This window comes from Amblyraja radiata, chromosome 10 (genome assembly GCF_010909765.2).
Source record: "Amblyraja radiata isolate CabotCenter1 chromosome 10, sAmbRad1.1.pri, whole genome shotgun sequence".
Lineage (NCBI taxonomy): Eukaryota > Metazoa > Chordata > Chondrichthyes > Rajiformes > Rajidae > Amblyraja > Amblyraja radiata.
Genome location: NC_045965.1, coordinates 39,707,474 through 39,728,354, shown reverse-complemented (window position 1 = coordinate 39,728,354; position 20,881 = coordinate 39,707,474). Strand labels below are relative to the sequence as shown.

Genomic DNA, 20,881 nt, shown 5'->3' with positions numbered 1-20,881 from the left:
TTTGTCAGTGAATCTGAAATACAAATAAAAATTGTTTGCTGCGCAAATTTTTTTTTGCAAATGATGGGATTTGTACAAGAGGCTGGACTTCATGTTCATAAGTCATAGGTGCGGAATGAGACTATTCGGCCCATTGGGTCAACTCCGCCATTCAATCATATCTTTCTCCCTCAACCCCATTCTCTTGCCTTCTCCCCATAACCTTTGACACCCTTACTAATCAAGAACCTTTCAATCTCCATTTAAAAAAATATCCAATAACTTCACAGCTGTCTGTGGCAATGAATTCCACAGATTCGTCACCATCTGATTAAAGAAATTCATGCTCAACTACTTCCTAAAGGTGTGTCCTTTTATTCAGAGGCTGTGCCTTCAGGTCTAGACTCTCCCACAATTGGAAACATCCTCTCCACATGCACTCTATCCAAGTCTTTCATTGAAAACAAGGTTCCCTCTCATCCTTAAACTCCAGTGAGTACAGACTCCAAGTCACCAAACGCACATCATACATTAACCTAACCATCCCTGGGATCATTCTCGTAAATCTCCTCTGGATCATCTCCACCTTCCGATATAGGGCCCCAAAACTCTCACAATACTTCAAATGAATTTTTACTGACATCTTCAATCTCTCATTTCTAAGGTCCGATCCCACATGCCTTAATAGGAGACCAACAATATCTATGCCGAAGGAGAGCCTTAGATTTATTATTGTCACGTGTATCGAGCTACAGCAAAAAGGTTTGCTTTGCATGCTATCCAAACAGATCAGGCATATGATACAAAAATGCATCTTCAAACTCAAGTACAAAAGATAGAGCGATGGGGAGGATACAACATGCAAAATATAGTTCTCAGTATTGTAGCACATCAGTTCCATAGACAATAGTCCAATGTCCGCAATGGGGCAGAGGTGAATTGGACAATATCCTAACTTATGGAAGGACTGCTCAGAAGTTTGAAAACATAGTTTGTGTCTAGTGGTGGGCGCTTTCAATCTTCTGTACCTTCTGCTGGATGGGAGCCGAGAGAATGACTGGAGTGAGACAAGTCTGACTGCGTTTCCAAGGCAACAAAGTATAGATGGAGTCAATGGTGGGATGTTTGGTCAGTGTGATAGACTGGGTTACATCTACAGCTCTCTGCAATTTCCTGCAGTCTTGGGAAGAACTGCTCCCAAAACCAAGTTATGGTGGCATCTGTAGACGTTTGTAAGAGTCAGTGGAAACATTCCGAATTTCTTCAGTCTCCTCAGGAAGTAGAAGCATTTGTGTGCTTTCTTGGTTGGTGCAGCAAAGTGGTTGGTCCATGACAGATTGTTGATAACATTAATACAAGGGAACTTGAAGTTCTCAACCATTTCCACTTCAGCACCATTGATGCTGATTGGGCCATATTCTCCACCATGCTCCCAGAAGTCACTATCTAGCTCCTTCGTCTTATAATTCAGCAGGTCAGGCAGCATTTCTGGAGAACATCGATAGGTACCAGAGAGCAGCAGGAATCACAGAGGGAGAACAGTAAGAGAGGGTCTGACAGAACTCGTCAGAGAGCGAAGGATAACTTCTGCAGAGTAGGCATACCATGAGGAAATTTCATCGTGGAGCAGTCAAAATGTAGAAACAAGGAACTGCAGGTGCTAATTTACAGATTCTGAGGCAATTTGGTATGTGGCTGAATGCTCTTACTTCTATAGGTGTATGGTAGAAAACATACTGACTGGCTGCATCATTACCTAGTTTGGCAACTTGAATGCCCTGGAATGAAGTGGACACTGCCTGGCCCATCAAGGGTTGTGACCTCTCCACCAATGAAGGGGTCTATGGGAGATGCTGGCTCAAAAAGACAGCTAACTTCAAAGACACACACCACCCTAACCATGCACGCATTTTACTACCAAGGTAATGCAGGAGTCCAAAAACCGTGACTACCAAATTCAAGAACAGCTTCTTCCCAGCAACCATGAGGCTCTTGAACACAACACTAACCTCAGTAACTATGATCTTCTACGGACTTCAGTTGAATTATCGACTTTGCGTTTCACTGTGCCTTAATTGGTACACATGACAATAAACTGACCTCAGTTTTTGCACTATTATGGTTATCTAGTATTAAGGTTATTAATTTATTGTATGAATGATTATTATGTTTTTATCAGGGTGTTAGAGAGGGTTTAAACTACTCTGGTAGAGAGGTGGTACTTAAGGCAAATAATGTGGCAGATGTGGAAATAGAGTCCGCTAGAGATGCTATTGTTATGTAAAGGACAAGCAGGGGCAAGTCAGAGTGGAAAGAAGATCTTTTAGATCTTGAATGCAAGCATTGCAGGCAAGGCACATGAACTGTGGCATGAGTTGGTACATGTGACTGAGATATTATAGTCAACAGAAACATGGTTGGACATAAGGCAGTACTGGTAACACTTTTTTTCAGGATACAAATGCTACAGAATTGCAGCTAAGAGGGGCAATTGTATTTTTAAATGGGGGTACATAAGGGCAGTACTCAGAGAATATTCTTGTGCCATCATCTAGTATAGTTATATGGGTGGAGGCTAAAAGAAGGGAATGATCAGTTTAACGGAGTTGTATTGTAAGGAGTGCAGGAGTGATCTTATAGAGGCGTACAAAATCATGAGAGGAATAGATCGGGTAGACACAGAGTCTCTTGCTCAGAATAGGGGAATCGAGAACCAAAGGACACGAATTTAAGGTTAAGGGAGAAAGATTTAATAGGAACCTGAGGGGTAACCTTTTGATGGTGTATGGTACGAACAGCTGCCGGAGGTAGCTGAGGCAGGTATTCTTGCAACATTTAAGAAGCATTATGGTATGGCAAAAGGTATGGGCCAAACGCAGGCAGCTGGGACTAATGTAGATGGGACATGTTGGTCGGTGTTGACATGGTCGGTGTGTGGGCATGTTGGTCAAAGGGCTTGTTTCTATGCTGTATGACTCTTACAAATTACTATATTTAAAATATAAGCAAAGGGAGACAGAAGTAAAAACAGAAAATCATTCAAATGCCAGTTTCTGTGAAAACCACCAACGGCACTAAAAGTTGTACCAACATATGCATCTCACAATAAAATACAAGTTGCCTGACAGAACACAAAATATTGATAGGCAGCATCTCTGGAGAGAAGAAATGGGTGACGTTTCGGGACGAGACCCTTCTTCAGTGGTAAGAGAAACGAGAGATATAGACAGTGATGTGGAGAGAAAAAGAACAATGAATGAAAGATATGCGAAAAAGTAACAATGTTAAAGGAAGCAGACCATTGTAAGCTGTTTGTAGGGTGAAAATGAGAAGCTCGTGCAACTTGGGTGGGGGAGGGATAGAGAGGGAATGCTGCGGCTACCCGAAGTGAGAGAAATCAATATTCATACAACTAGGCTGTAAGCTGCCCAAGCCAAATATGAGATGCTGTTCCTCCAATTTGAACACTCATCATACCCCCACCAGATCTCGCCTCCGCCTTTGTCACTCCCCGGTCTTCCTCTGACCCCAATGCCCACCCTTGTCATGTCTTCACCATCTCCCCCTGACCTCCCCCTTTCTGATACGGAACGGTCTGACCTCAACAGAGGCCTCACCATCGTTCCCCTCCGCCAACATCTTATCGAGTTCCGGGTCCGTCACGACTTAGAGCTTTTCTTCCGCTTCTGCGACTTTTTCTATGGGAAGGAGTCCTCACCACCCTGTGATTACCCCTTCTCCCATCTCCCTCCTCTTGGACCCCCCATTACGGCCTTTTACCCTCTCTAGACCTCTTTATTTCTAACTGCCGGCATGACATCAACCGTCTCAACTTTTCCACTCCCCTTACCTACTCTAAACTCACCCCCTCTGAAAGTACAGCCCGCCACTCACTCTGCAGCAACCCTGACATTATAATCAAACTCACAGACAAAGGTGGTGGCGTGATAGTCTAGCGCGCTGCCCTCTACCGGGGCTGAGGCCTGGCGACAACTCTTAGATACCTTCTCCTACTTATCCTTGAGCCATGATCCCACAGATGAGCACCAGGCCTTAATCACAAACACCATTACTGACTGCCCTGTCCTGCTCCTGTCCCACGGAAATGATTTCCACATACCTCAACTCCATACTGGTCCAACCTCTCCCGCCTATGTCCAAGACACATCACATGCCCTTCGTCTCTTTCATGACTTCCGATTTCTGAGCCGCCACTCCCCCATCTTTACTATGGAAGTTCGGTCACTCCGTGTCTTCCTCGACTGCAGAACCATCCAATTTCCCTCTACTAACACTCTACTGCACCGAGCGGAGCTGGTCCTCACCCTCAACAACTTCTCCTTTGACTCCTCCCACTTCCTCCAAGCTATGGGCACCCACATGGGCCCCAGCTATGGCTGCTTCTTTGCATAGTACATTGAGCAAACCCTATTCCAGGCGTACACTGGCCCTATCCACGAACTCTATCTACGTTACATTGATGACTGCATCGATGCTACCTCCTGCACCCACGCAGAACTCATGGACTTCATCAACTTCGCCACCAATTTTCACCCATCACTCAAATTTGCTTGGACCATCCCTCCCGTTTCTTGATCTCTCAGTCTCTATCACAAAAAAGACTATTGATTGACGTCTATTACAAACCCACTGACTCCCACAACTACACTTCTTCCCACCCTGCTTCCTGCAAAGACTCTTTTCCCTACTCCCAATTTCTCCATCTACGCCACATCTGCGCCCAAGGTGAGATATTCCATACTAGAACATCCGAGATGTCCCCATTCTTTATGAAACGGGGGTTCCCCTCTCCCATCATAGATGAGGCCCTCACTCGTGTCTCCTCGGTACCCACAGCTCCGCCCTTGCTCCCCATCTGCCTTGTCACATAAGACAGAGTCTCCCTAGTCCTTACCTTCCATCCCATCAGCTGTCGCATACAACACATGATCCTCCAAAATTTCCACCACCTCTGGCCACATTTTCCCATCTCCACCCCTTTCCGCTTTCCGCAGAGACCGTTCCCTCCGCAACTCCCTGCTTAACTCATTCCTTCCCACCCAATCCACCCCCTCCCCAGTTACCTTCCCATACAACCACAGAAGATGCAACACCTGTCGCTATCCCTCCTCCCTCGACTCTGTCCAGGGACCACGACAGTCCTTTCAGGTTAAGCAGAGGTTCACTTGCACCTCCTCCAACCTCATCTACTGTATCCATTGTTCAAGATGTGTACTCCTATACATCGGCGAGACCAAACACAGACTGGGCGATCATTTCGCAGAACAACTTTGCTCAGCTTGCTAGACACTTTAATTCTCCTTCCCATTCCGACACAGACCTTGCTGTCCTCGGTCTCCTCCATTGTCAGAATGAGGCTAAATGCAAATTGGAGGAATAGCATCTCATATTTCACTTGGGCAGCTTACAGCCCCGTGGTATGAATATTGATTTCTCTCACTTCAGGTAGCCCTGGCATGCCCTCTCTCTCTCTATCCCTCCCCCACCCAAGTCGCACTAGCTTCTCATTTTCACCGTACAAACAGCTTACAATGGCCTGTTCCTTTATCATCTTTACTTTTTTTGCATATTTCTTTCGTTCTTTATCTCTCCATATCACCGTCTATATCTCTCGTTTCCATTATCCCTAACCAATCTGAAGAAGGGTCTCGACCCGAAACATCACTCATTCCTTCTCTCCAGAGGTGCCCCCTGTCCTTCTGCGTTACTCCAGCTTTTTGTAAATATCTTCGGTTTGAACCAGCATCTGCCGTTCCATCTTACACAAAATACTGATAAGTTGTCTGCGCAAACATGGTCTAGAGTGATGTTCAAACCTTTATCTGTGTACCTGATATCCAATATAACAGGCGAGCCAATAAACAGGACTTGGAGCATTTCTGATTATACATGATTTACCACTTAACAGCTGATAGAGATTAAATTGTACTAATTGGCACACAGTGCAGTTAAAACTGTTCTTCACTTACATCCTTTAAAACAGTGACTTTACCAACCCCAGGACTAAATCAAAATAATATTAAAAAAAGAAAACTAATCATTTCTGCACAGTTCTACTGCAGGTTTCTTACTACAGTTCAAGTTCAAGAGAGTTTATTGTCATGTGTCCCTGATAGGACAATGAAATTCTTGCTTTGCTTCAGCACAACAGAACATAGTAGGCATTAACTACAAAACAGATCAGTGTGTCCATATACCATTGTATAAATATATACACACATGGATAAATAAACTGATAAAGTGCAAATAACAGATAATGGGTTATTAATGTTCAGAGTTTTGTCCGAGCCAAGTTTAATAACCTGATGGCTGTGGGGAAGTAGCTATTCCTGAACCTGGTTGTTGCAGTCTTCAGGATCCTGTACCTTCTACCTGAAGATAGCGGGGTGATGAGTGTGTGGCCAGGATGATGTGGGCCCTTAATGATGCTGCCAGCCTTTTTGAAGCAGCGACTGCGGTAGATCCCCTCGATGGAAGGGAGGTCAGAGCCGATGATGGACTGGGCAGTGTTTACTACTTTTTGTAGTCTTTTCCTCTCCAGGGCGCTCAAGTTGCCGAACTAAGCCATGATGCAACCGGCCAGCATGCTCTCTACTGAGCACCTGTAGAAGTTAGAGAGAGTCCTCCTGGACAAACCGACTCTCCGTAATCTTCTCAGGAAGTAGAGGCGCTGATGTGCGTTCTTAATCAGTGTTCTCGGACCAGGAAAGATCTTCAGAGATGTGCACGCCCAGGAATTTGAAGTTCTTGACCCTTTCAACCAACCGTTGATATAAATGGGACTGTGGGTCCCCATCCTACTCCTTCCAAAGTCCACAATCAGTTCCTTAGTTTTGCTGGTGTTGAGGGCCAGGTTATTATGCTGGCACCATATGGACAGTCGCTCGATCTCTCTTCTATACTCTGACTCATCACCATCAGTGATACGTCCCACAACAGTGGTGCTGTCAGCAAACCTGATGATGCAGTTCGCACTATGACCGGCTACACAGTCATGAGTATAGAGTGAGTACAGCAGGGGCTGAGCATGCAGCCTTGATGTGCTCCCGTGCTGATTGTTATCGAGGCTGACACATTTCCACCAATACGAACAGACTGAGGTCTGTGAATGAGGAAGTCGAGGATCCAATTGCTGAGGGATGCGCAGAGACCCAGTTCTGCGAGTTTGGTAACCAGCTTGGAGGGGATGATTGTGTTAAATGCCGAGCTGTAATCAATGAATAACAGCCTGACATATGAGTTTTTGTTGTCCAAGTGGTCCAGGGCGAAGTGGAGGGCCAGCGAGATCTCATCCACCGTTGATCTGTTGTGGCGGTAAACGAACTGCAGTGGGTCCAGGTTTTTGTCGAGGTAGGAGTTGATTTGCTCCATGATCAACCTCTCAAAGCACTTCATCACCACAAGCGTTAGAGCCACTGGTCGATAGTCATTGAGGCACGTCACCTTACTCTTCTTGGGCACTGGTATAATTGACGCCCTTTTAAAGCAGGTGGGGACCTCAGACCTCAGAAGTGAGAGGTTGAAAATGTCCGTAAAAACTCCAGCCAGTTGGTCCACACAGGTTTTTAAGAACACAACCGGGTATACCATCAGGTCCAGGCACTTTTCGAGGGTTCACCCCTCTGAAGGATTTCCTGACGTCGCCCTCTGTAACTGAGACTGAAATACCATCACAGTCCATCTACTATTATGAGAAACAAGCACTAAAAATCAAAAAGTGAAATATTGACCTTTCAAAGAGTAATCCATCCTTTTCTCACGCCTTATTAATTTCCTTAGATTACATATCTATTTTGACATGAATTATCTAACCACTTTTGTAAAAGCACTTTTGTAGACTGAAATGTAGCAGTTTGGTATGTTATTAAATGTATTAACAATTTGGATTTCCACAATGACTTTTTAAAAGCAGAAATTCTTTCATTCAAAGCAGAGTAAATATTTAGAAATTTCCATCCTGGAGGGCTGCAGAAATGTAATCACTCAAAAATTGAATTAAGAGAAATGTATATATTTGAGAAATTAAAGGATATAGGAATAGCGCAGGGAAATGCCATTGAAGTAGAATCTCACATAATCTTGTTGCATAGTGAAAGCAGCTCGAGTGGAAATCTCTCATTTTGATCTTACTTATGTTCTTATGGGAAGGGGAAAAATTACAGGTAGTTTACCTCTAGAGCAGTTTATAGAGATAAGGAATAAGTCCACACAGGAATACAACAATGCAAATGTAAAAATCGTAAGGAGAAAAATTACAGGTAGTTTACTTCTAGAGCAGTTTATAGAGATAATTATAGAGATAAGGAAAAAGTATATTGAATTGAATTGAATACCTTTATTGTCATTCAGACCTTACGGTCTGAACGAAAGTTCGTGCCTGCAGTCATACATACAATCATACAATAATAAGCAACAATAAACACAAATTAACATCCACCACAGTGTATCCTCCAAGCACCTCCTCACTGTGGTGGAGGCAAAAATGTTAGGGTTACTGTCTCTTCCCTCCTCTTCTCCCTCTGCGCGATGGCACAACAGTCCCGCGGCTCACCGAACCCCGCAAACGGGCCGGTTCAAACACCGCGGCCCGGGGGTGGTCGAAGCTGCCGCCCTCCAGTCCAGCACACGCAGCCACTGGCCCGCGGCTGAACCCCGGACTCAGGTCACCGCCGCCAGAACGCCGTCCCAGCCACCGGAGCACCGTTCCAGCCCCGAGCCGGATCGCCCTCACGTGAGTACCGTTCTCCCTCGGGCTGGGCCACTCCAACGGGAGCGCCGTTCTCCCTTGGGCTGGGCCACTCCGACGGGAGTACCGTTCTCCCTCGGGCTGGGCCACTCCGACGGGAGTGCCGTTCTCCCTTGGGCTGGGCCACTCCGACGGGAGTGCCGTTCTCCCTCGGGCTGGGCCACTCCGACGGGAGTGCCGTTCTCCCTTGGGCTGGGCCACAGCCCCTCACGGGAGAGTCTCTCAGCCCCTCGCCAGGCCGCTCTCACGAGAGCGCAGTTCCAGCCCCGGGCTGGGCCACCCTCACGGGAGCGAGCTCAGGGCGAGTCCTGTCAGCTGCCTCACGAATCCCGAGGTCGCCAGCTCCGCCATTAGGCCTCAGCGTAGACGGAGGCAGAGAAGGGGGATACAACAAAAAGGTCGTATTCCCCCGAAGGGAGAGACAGCAAGCCCCGTTTCACCCCCCCCCCCCCCACCACATAAACACAACCTAAAAACCAAAAACGTAACTAGACAAAACGAAAAAAAACAACACAAAAAAGTAAAAGACAAACGGACTGCAGGCGAGCCGCAGCCATTCCCAGCACCGCCACTTCCGGAGTGTAAAGGAATATAACGATGCTAACATAAAAATCGAAGTACCAGTACAACGATACGATACGATACGATACAATTTATTTGTCATTTGGACCCCTTGAGGTCCAAACAAATGACGTTTCTGCAGCCATACATTACAAACAAATAGACCCAAGACACAACATAATTTACATAAACATCCATCACATTGCTGTGATGGAAGGCCAAAAAAACTTATCTCTCCACTGCACTCTCCCCCCCCCCCCCCGATGTCAGAGTCAAAGTCAAAGCCCCCGGCGGGCGAAGGCGAATTGTCCCGTGGCCATTAAAGCCACGCCGGGTGATGCAAGGTCGCACACCGGGTTCTTGGTGTTAGAGCCCCCGGCATGCGCTCACAGAGTCCCGCAGCCATTCCAAGCCGTGCGGGGCGATGATGTAAGGCCCCGCTCCAGGAGCTCTTCAACCCCGCAACTCGGGCGGGAGAAGTCGCCGTTGCGGGAGCCCTGAAAAGCGGTCTCCCTCCAGGGACCCGCGGGCTCCCGGTGCCGCCGTCCGCCAGACCCGCAGTTGCAGCCTCCGAATATTCGGGGGTCGGGCCGCAGCAGCGCTCCACCACCGCTCCACCCGCTCTAGACTCGGCCAGCTCCGCGACGGTGAGGTGAGTAGTCGGCACCAGAGCCCCCGGTCTTCCTGTTGGAGGCCGCTCCTCGTTGCAGCCCCAACGACAACGGAGACCCGACAAAGAAAAGGTCGGGTCTCCCGTGCAGGGAGAGATTTAAAAGTTACCCCCTCCATCCCACCCTCCCCCCCCCCCCCCCATACACATACCCCAACAAAAAATAACAAAAACTACATAAAAACATAGACATAAAATAATAAAAATACAGACGGACTGCAGAGGCCGCTGCTGACGAGAGTCGCGCCGCCCACCGTACTGGACTGATGGATGGGCAAGATAATGTTGTGATTTACAATAATCTACAATTTACATGGAGTGGAAACTGAAAAAGTGCAGGTGTGATAGAAGCACAGATTTGGTTTTCAACAGCAGAAAAAATAAATCAGCAGTGTAGCTAGACAAAGATAGAAGGAAAATATTTGTCTTTTTGACAGAAAAGACGCAAGTGAAAGGTTCAGTTAATGTCAACTCAAATGGCAAGATCGAGTATTACGTTGTACAGCATAGAAACAGAACCTTCATCTCACCACATCTATGCCAACCATCTTGCCAATTTGTAAGAACACAACTTTCCTGCATTAATTCCATATCCCTTTATATCCTGCTCATTCAAGGTGCCTAAATGTTGTTGATTAGGCTGTGGACCGAGCATCAGAAATGTGTCCAGAAATCAACTTTCGTGACCATGTCTCGGAACTACATGAAAATTTGCCCAGATTTAGGTAAAATATAATTGAGAAGGAAGTCATAACTCGTCAGCGTCACTATCCATCTGACGTGAATATGACTGTAATCATATCTAATTATGTATAATTATATTATATAAAAATAATATACATGTGTGTTATTTGAATGAGACTGCCGCAGAGGTCCGGCTCCTGAACCAGCCTAATTAATGGGTGAGGGCAGTTCTTCTGGGTTTTCCCGCTTACTGAACCCCACTGACTGCCAGTGTGCAGAGTGGGGGGTCACGGCCATAGTGGGACTGGGGCAGTGCTAGGCTGGGGTAAGGCTAAAACATCTTCCACTGAGAGGAAAATGCCTAACCCTATACTAACCCTCCTTCCAGAGCTGCCCACGGCTGGAGCTGGAGCCGCTTTGGGTCCGGCTGCGGGCTCCGTACTTGTGGTCGCTCAGCGAGTCCACCTCGGCCAGCATGCCCTTCTGGATCGTCGTGGTGATGATGGTGGGGAGCAGCACTGTCTTGCACGCCGCCCGGGCCACCTTCAGCATCCCCATAGCACCGGCTCCGTCAGTCCGACCGACCCCTCGCAGCACTCACCGGCCTACCAACTGCTCGACCGACCCTTCACAGCACTCACAGGCCTACCAACAGCCCGACCAATCCCTCGCAACACTCACCGGCCTTCCGACAGCCTGACCGATCCTCTACAGCATCCATCGGCCTACCGGCAAGCCCGACCGACCCTAACCCTAGCCCTAACCCGGACCCTAGCTGTACATTTGTTATTTATCATTTTTATTTAACAGTTCACATCATAACTTTATAAAGATAAATCAATTGAAAAACAAAATGATCAGTAAGGTGAGCATTACCTTTATCCTTGGAAACCTTGCTATTGATGTAATGAGGAGGCGCCTAGCCATGATCCCAGAGTCCTTAAAACCATAAAACTTTAAGACCATAAAACAAAGCGCGGGATTGGTCAATTTGCGTCCGACCTCAATGTCAAACGTGCATTGATTGACAATTACTACTCGGAAAATTGGGAAGTTTTTGTCATATTTAAACAAAATGTGCAGGTTTTGTCCTTGACAAGTTTCAGGTATGGTTTATATAATATTTTTACACAATAAGTTAAATATTCAGGTAGTTCTGTGAGTTGGGTCACAAACCTGAACGATAAAGCTCCTCGGCCCACAGCCTAAACGTGCCTGCCTCCACCACCTCATTGGCAGCTCATTCCAGAAAACAGAAGTGCAAATAATTTACCCCCGGATATCTGGAACCTGCCCCCTCTCATTTTAAACCTTTGCCCTCCAGTTTTACATCCCAACCACGAGAAGACATGAATAAATTACCCTATCGCAATTTTAAATACTTCCGTCATGTCTCCTTTCAGTCTCTTCACTACATGGAAAACAGAGCAAACCTGTCCAATTTCTCCAAATAACTCAAGCACTCCAATACAGGCAATACAAATAAATAGTCTCTCAGAACCCCTTGCAATAACTTCCCCATCACCAATATAAGATTTCAAAAGGAAACCAACACACCTTAGCAGACTGAAAAATCAATGTTGGGTCAAAAGCGACCACCCAGAACTAGAAGCTGTGCCATTAATTTGCAGGCAAATGGTAATCTATGTGTATTTGAATAATATAGAAGGGCCCAATAATAGATTCAATTAGCAACCTCAAGATAAATGGACAGTTTGATCTCTTGGCAAAGGCACTCATGGCAAAACTGAATTTTCCTTTTCTGTTTAATTCATCTTATTTGGTCCTGCACTGAAATTGGATTTCTGCACTTAATTGCACTAAGCTAATTACAAAGTGTTATTAGTAAAAATAGGCTAAGGCTCATCAGTGACATTTAAAAATTCCACTTCAGCCTATTTCCACTGCTCAAAATTAACTTTATGGAACAAAAACTGCATTTATTGCACTGATTTATGCAAGATGGTATAACAAAAACAAAAGAACTCATCATCGACCTCAGACGCCAGCCACCCCCCAAAACTCCTGTGCTCATCAACGGTGAATCCATCATCATCACTGACACTTTCAAACTCCTTGGTACCCACATCAGCAACAATCTCAAATGGAGGACAAACGCAGACCACATCTATGGAAAAGCCCAGCAAAGACTTTTCCATCTTCGACAGCTTAGGAAGTTCAGAGTAAGGCCTCATCTGATGCTCTGCTTCTATACAGCCATTATTGAAAGCATCCTCACTTCATCTATCACAGTTTGGTTCGGCAGCCTCGACTCAATCTCCTGGAAGAAACTACAACGCATTATAAACAGAGCTTCCAAAATTATAGGCTTATCCCTTCCATCACTTGAATCACTCTACCATAAACGGACACTTCACAAAGCCCGCAAGATCATCACTGACCCCACTCACCCTGCATACTATGCCTTTCAGCTACTGCCCTCTGGGAGGCGTTACAGGTCAATTGCCTCCAAAACAACCCGTTTCAAAAACAGTTTCATTCCTACCGCAATTAACTTTTTAAACTCCGTACGGTGAGGAAATACGAATAAGCGTGGCCCTTATGTATTATGAAATGTGTCTGTTTGTATGTATATATATGTTACGAGTTGAATGTTTGATGAAATGTTGGAACCTGTATCGAGCTGTACTGAGAACAAATTCCACCAGCCTGGCTGTGTGGTCATTAAAAAATACAATAACAATAACAATCTCATTTAGTAAACATGCTATTTCCTAAACGCTTCCCATTGCAGAAACTCAAATATATGATCTAGGTTTACAATCCAATGTTATAAATACAGATATAGTAATAATTAATCCAAAGACCATTTGCAGCCCAAAGCTAGACACAAAATATCCCATAGCATTGTTTGAAGAGAAGCTGGTAGATATGTAAATATGTATTAGATTATATCTGCATTTAATGTAATCAATATTTATTCTTCAACCCATATCACTAGTAAAGATAATCTAATTATTATGTAAGTGACCTGCTTGCGCACAATTTGGTTGCCACACTTCCCAACATTACAAAGCACTTAATTAGTTAAAATGAACTTTTGTGATGTCTCTACATGAGAACAAAGTAATAGTTGAAAATTCCTTATTGTAAAAAAAATGTATGGCACCCATCTTCCTCTTCTAGCAATCAATTATATTTTGCCCCGCTTTGAAATAATCTATTTAAGATCAAAAACTTCAATATTGTAAACCCATTTTTCCAACTTCACCTTTCTTCTTGCGAAATTAATATTAAAAGTCTCTCTAAAAGATATTCTTCCCACGAAGTAGCCAGATTAATTTTACTTACACCACACCGTCCCAAAACTACTACAGTAAAACAATCTGTTTTGATAATAAACCTAATTACTCCAAACGACCACTATTTCTTTCCAGTAATAAATCGGAAATGAGAAAATCTTGGCGAACTATACGTCTAAGATTTCAAGGACGGAAGATAAAATTTAACAAAAACATTCGTTGAGTTGTAGTTTTTGAGTCCATTCTTTAGTTTGTATTTAAAGTAGCTTCAGTCAACTAATTCCTAGAATGATACGCGAAACTAATGGGAGAATTCTTATCTCAGTTTAGTAAAGGCACATAATAAAATAAAATCACCAAACGCTTTATGTTTGGGACCGAAAAAAAGCTCGAGCAATATCCATCTCCAGTGTTATTTGCCGCTGGCAGAAGGAAATATAAAGGTAAATAATGAGAACATTTATTCCTCGATGCTGCGGCACATTTTAGAAATAAAAATGTGCAGCAAACCTGTACTTGGAAAATACAACGAAACCTACATTTCTTCAGAGCGGTTATTAAGCGTACGTGGGAATGGTATTTAGATTGGTTTGATAATTGAAAGGGTCAATGGACCACTTGCAGCTGCTGTGTTACAAACTCCACATGTATCACATCCTTGGGGGGGAAATGATTGGTTTAGCTTTATCGGTACCCGGTCGGTTGAGTCAACGACATTTCAATTTAAAACTGGTAACAAAAACACATCTTTGTGGTGTACTCGATACCGCGCCCACCAAAATACAACGCCGCAACGTTAATACGGGGGAAACACTGGATTATATCTCCATTGCAGCGTGTTAGGCCTACTCGCAACTTGGGAGTATGTTCTTCACAAATGCCCGCAAGCAGACGTTTGTCCATGTCCATGGCCGCCGCCGCTACCTCCACCTCCACCTCCTCCTCCACCTCCTCATTCCGCACAAAGGCCGGCCGGAGCCAGGCCAGCTAAACCCTTACCGTTTAAACATTCACGCCACTGCCAGCACCATTCCCAGACACGGGTTCATCGCTTCCAACACGACTCGAAGATGTCGCCGGCCGGCCGCACGCTATCGCCGTTTTTTTTCGTTCTGCATCTTAATGCCTGAGACCCGCAGCGTTTGCAGCGCCGCCGTCGACTCCGACCCAACAGTCATCCATCACGCGCTTGACGTTTGGAAAATACGAGCACAATCCCTCCAACCGCCAATCCCGCCGCGCCGTCTAATCTGGCCAATCCCCACTCCCCGACTCCCACAGCGCCGCCTCGCCTCCGACAAACCACCAGTAGGAATCTGCGGAACAATCGCCACCGAGCAATGGCCGGTCGGCAGCAGCATTCCCACATCCTATTGGCCTGCGGTTTACCTGCAATACGAACAGCCAAAGAAGGGTCTCGACCCGAAAGATCACCCATTCCTTCTCTCCACAGAAGTGATTCCATCATTTTGTGTCCATCTTCAGTGTAAACCGGCATCTGTAGTTCATTCCTACACATTTCGTCTGCTCCACTGTGAAATCTCCTCAAGGTATGCCTACTTTGAAGCAGTTCTCAGAACAGAGTTCTGCAACACCCTCTCTCACTGCCCCCCCTCTGTGATTCAACCTGCTCTCCAGCTCTACGACCAGTCAGTCTGGAGAAGGGTCTCGACCCAAATCGTCACCCATTCCTCCTCCCTAGAGATTCTGCCTGTCCCGTTGAGTTACACCAGCATTTTGTGTCTACAATCCATTCCGTAGATAGACAAAAATTGCTGGAGTAACTCAGCATCTCTGGAGAGAAGGAATGGGTGATGTTTTGGGTCGAGACCCGAGAGTCAACGAAGAGGAATGGAAGGGCAAGGTGTGAAAAATACAGATCAAAGCTGACAATTTCAAAGAAATGTAGAATGGTTCATTATTGACTATGGGGGAGGTGCCAACGAGGCATGCAATGAGTAATTTTGTATTGCTGAAACTTGTTGGAGAACTAGGGTGGGGAGGGACGGAGAAGGGAAGCAAGGGTTGCTTGGTTAGAGTATTCATACCGCTGCGTTGTTTGTGTCCTTCGACAGCATTGGAGGTGAAAGAATGGGAAAAGTGACGAGGTCAGATCACCGTGGTCTCGCAGCTGATGTATGCAAAGAGCATCTTACCCAACGAGATAGGTGCAAGCACTACTGAGCGTGACACTGCTGCATGTATAGACACTGAGAATGTTTGGTGTTTTAACACAATTTTTGTTTATATATATATTCTGAATAAAGTTTATTTTTGGAAAAAATAAGAGCACGTTTTCCCATTGTTTGTTTTATCTGTTAACCACTTCCTGATCCATGTACATTCACCCAATTCCATGTGCTGTATCCTTGCTGAGTAAGCAATCAAAAAACCTTCTGAACATCTAAGTAAAGTAAAACTCAATCTTCCATCCAGCCATCTTCAGAAATCCCAATTATTCAACATCTGGCTCATCATGTGATTTCTGCTGTGTTGTCTTTCCACTTATCAGGTCCCCATCTCCACAATGACTTTACATGGACCAGGGCACAAATTCCTCTGGTCCCTGCAACACACAGGATCCAGGTTCCCATGTCACACATCAGGGTCTTTCAATTCAGCAAAAAAGTGGGCCCTACACAGCTTTTCCAATCACTTGGTGCTCATTTTTTTCACCCACTTTGGCTCTGGTTCCTGCACTCCATTTCAATCTACCTTGTTAACTGGAAACATTCTTATCATACTGTGTAACATATAAAAGTGATATAATGTTCAGGTATAAATAGAAATAATATGCAATAGTCCGGAAAATCTGTCAGCCTGCACCACCAAATTCCCAAGCATGCTATATGGTAAAACTCACATAATCCACCATTATTAGGTGGTGCCACACTGGCAGAATTTAACACTGGCAGGACTATTGGACATTACTCCTACGTCCTCAAATCACTTTTAATTCACTTTTTTTAAATTTATTTTTTTATAGTGTTTTGTTTTAATTTCCATTTTCAGTGAACCAGGTGAGTTTAAAGAGAGTTGGATTCAAAACGCAATAAGTTTAAATGTCCCAATTAGTTTAAAAATAAAAAAAACCCCCACAGGAAACAGGGACTTTAACAGGAGCTTGGGAACGGCCTCAGCAAGTCTGATGCCAACACTTAAGGATTTCTTAAAAATTGAATGATGGATTGTGCTTGAGGACATCTGTTGATATGTTAAACATGATTTCCCTTTCATAAATTTACACTGACTCTGTTCAGTAACATTCTAAATATTGTTACTTATTTTTATATTATTTGTTGGATGCTGGATTATTAATGTGATGCTGGATAAATACACTGTTCCAATATGTCTTTTTACTTCCAAGGAGTGTAGATCGAGTCTTAACTTCATTTGAAACACAACACACCCTGTGTGATCTTCACTTACTAACACACTGAAAAATCAGCCTAAGTTTTTGCATTCATATGCCTAGAATCCAATAAGCTTTTCCATGCCCCTCCTCTCCTCCAGTTCTTCCTCCTACCATAACCAATCTGAAGAAGGGTCCTGACCTGAAATGTCACCCATATTATATTCTCCAGAGATGCTGCCTGACCCACTGAATTACCCCATCACTTTGTCTTTTTTTGTAAATCATGGAAAGAAAAGAGAATTACAGAAACAGAAATACAAAGCAAATGACAAATAACATTTACTATAAAATAATAACATTCCAATTATCTTGTTTGAGTGACACTGAAACTATACTATTCACCTTTTATGAAACTATACAATGCACATATGGAGTGCAAAATTTTCTACAGTAGTACAAGTCTAAATATACACAAGAATTACTTGATTCGCTGCCAAGTAAAAAGTACTACAGAAATACAAATTCCATAACTGGGTGTTCCATTCCATGCTTTATACACAATTCTAAACAGTAGTTTAAGATAGTTCAAGTTAATCCTGCATTACAATCTTTATTTTCTGTCAGATAACCCTGTCGTGAATACCAGCAGCAGTGCATGAGAGGTAATAATAATAACAACAACAACAACATCATAAAACACTCATCATGAGCTGATAAGCCGAAGAAAGGAAACGCAACAGGATGTCACAGTTCTGGATATATGCCGAAATGGTAATTTAGGAGGTTAACAACATTCAAACCAAATAAATCCAGGAATTTATGAGAATTACAAAGCGATGGGTTTATCCAGCATTTAGCTGTAGCAATTTTTAACTAGTTCATGAATTAATATGTTGTAGGCATTCAGAAATGTGAACTAATAATTTAAATCTAAAAGCAGATGGGTGAAGTATAAAATGCATGTTTTTCCTTTACTGCCAACAACAGCAGGGATAAAGGAACACAGCCACCTGAAGTTCCCCATCCAAGTTGCACATTAATTTATCTTGGAAGTGCATCACTATTCCATGACACTTCCTGCCCAATGGGATTGTGAGAATACTTTCACCAGAAGTATGTAGTTTTGGAAGGCTTCTTGCAGGGCAGTTAAAGATTGGCAAAAAAAAACAGAAGATTAAAAACAAATAAAATTACAACATGAATGACTAGTAATGCAGATCTGCATAGAATGTACAATACAGAAATTGCCCACAGGGCTCAATTGACCTATGCTGGCATTCCTCCTGCAGAAGCAATCATCCATTTTTTCGCATTGTAACATTTTACAGTTATAATACTTTGTTCATTTTATAACGCTTCCTAACACTTTATTCCCTTCTCCCTCTTGTGCTTACATCTTTTTCATAAATGCAGGCACACTACAACCATTTCCTGCAATAACAAGTTTTACATCCTCAAATTTCCTTTCTTTCTTTTTAAATCATATTATTAATTTTTCAAAAAAAAAGTGATAAACATAACAGTGATATTTGATACATAGGGATCAGGCTAACATTAACAACAAATGTAACCTAAGTATGAATCCAGTGTCAAAATACACATTGGGTATAGACAGGGCCGGTGCTAGGAATTGCGGGGCCCAATTAGAAAACTGATGGCGGGGCCCCTACTCTAGAAAAGTAAAAATTTATGTATGTTTATATTTCGTGTAGTTTCGGGAATTTTAAGGCAAGCTGGTTGGTGATTGGATGCAACCCCCTTAGAGACAGCGTTTGATTGGCCGCCAAATAAATTTGTCAAATCTGTAACAAAAATCGCTGGTCGGTGCGAACTCAGTGGACTATCTGGTTGTATCTCCAAACTAATCTGGTTGTATCTCCAAACTAATCTGGTTGTATCTCCAAACTAATCTGGTTGTATCTCCAAACTAATCTGGTTGTATCAACCAGACTATCTGGTGGTATCTCCAAACTAAACAGTATAACATGCAGGTACATTCATTTAAAATTAAATTCAGTGCTTATTTCACATGATTTCTCACTGTGTAAAGCTCAATATCTGACCAATTTCTGTTTAACACGTTTGGTCTGCCGTGAGCATTTTTCGTTGCATCTCGTTGCATCTCCCCTTTTCCTAATCGGCCACAATTCAGATAATAGTCTACTTTCCTGTTTTTGCCACCAAAGTGGATAACCTCACATTTATCCACATTATACTGCATCTCCCATGCATTTGCCCACTCACCCAGCCTATCCAAGTCACCTTGCAGCCTCCTAGTTTAGAGGGGTTTAAACGGTTTAGAGATGTTTAGAGGGCTTCAGATGGGTTCAGGTGTGTTTACAATTGTTTAGAGGGGAATAGAGGGAAATAGGGGGGCTAGAGGAGTTTTAGAGGTGTTCAGAGGGTCCCAGAGGGGTTTAGAGACGTTATAAGCCCCCCGTGAGAAATTGTATTTCTCTGAAATTGAAGATAGACATAAAGCTGGAGTAATTCTGCAGGACAGGCAGCGCAGCGACTTTAGAGAGAAGACCCTTCTTCAGACTAAACTGAACTCTCGTCGGTGAGATTAGTTGTGATTGTCTGAAGAAAGGTCTCGACCAGAAACGCAACCCTCTCCCCAGAGCCCTTGCGCGTCCCGTTGAGCCACCTTCAACTTCAGAGCCAAACAAAAAACACAGAGTGCTGGAGGAACTCAGCGGGCCAGGCGACTGCCTCACCCGCTGGGTTTCTCCAGCATTTTTGTCTACCGCAAAACGTCAATGATTCCGGGAATGCCGAGGCGACAGTGTGAGAGAGCTAGAGAGAGACGAGATGGGGAGATGGGGAGCGGGAGATGGGGAGCGGGAGAGGGAGAGAGGGAGGGAGAGAGCAAAACACAAAGAGACACAACGTGGGTCGGTAGGTGAATGACTAACCTGCACACCAGGAAGAAGCCCCTTCTCGCGCTCCGGGGCCCTCACTCATGATGGTGAGTTTAAAGAAATTCTCAACGTGTCATCGATCTACATTACATCTACATGTAATTGTGTTTTAAACAAGTATTAATGACGCCGCGTGAATTTTATTCAAAGGAACACGACGTTATTAATACTTGTTCAAAACACAATAACATTTACTGAGGAAGGCGGATGGATGCATTGATGACATGATTGTATAACAACGAGTTAAGTACTTGCTGATAAGAAGTGCTAACAGTACTAGTTAACACATCGTTTGTGTCTGATGGCCGTGCAGCGGTTGTTATACACAAAGATCCTATAGTGGAGCTCTGCTAGAAGATCTTTGGTTATACATGTTCGTTTTTTTTTAAAATCCGGATGGCGAATTAAAAAAAACTTTAGTTAACAAAGCGAATTCGTATTTCCATACGAAGTACGGAACATTAGTGCGGGGCCCCCCTAGGCGCGGGGCCCAATTGGGAGCAATCGGTCAAATCGGCTTAAAACCGGCCCTGGGTATAGACCTCCCAGTCTCTATGTAAATATAGTTAAATGGTTAAAAGAGAACTTGTATATATAAAAACAAAAAGAGAAAAAGAAAAAAAAGAGAAAAACAACCCCTAAACTAAAATAAGCAAAACAAAACAAATTTGAGTATAGGGG

General features: G+C 44.0%; 1 protein-coding gene across 2 annotated transcripts in view; it reads right to left on the bottom strand.

Annotated features, from left to right (window-relative positions):
• Nucleotides 1-15,169, bottom strand: part of zfyve9 (zinc finger FYVE-type containing 9) — a 112,354-nt gene extending 97,185 nt beyond the window's left edge. The window contains exon 1 of one of the 2 annotated variants that reach the window (XM_033028602.1): nt 14,924-15,169. The gene's annotated coding sequence lies outside the window, so the exon portion shown is untranslated. The remainder of the gene's footprint in view (nt 1-14,923) is intronic. The other variant, XM_033028603.1, reaches the window with a different exon arrangement.
• Nucleotides 15,170-20,881: the final 5,712 nt, after the last annotated feature.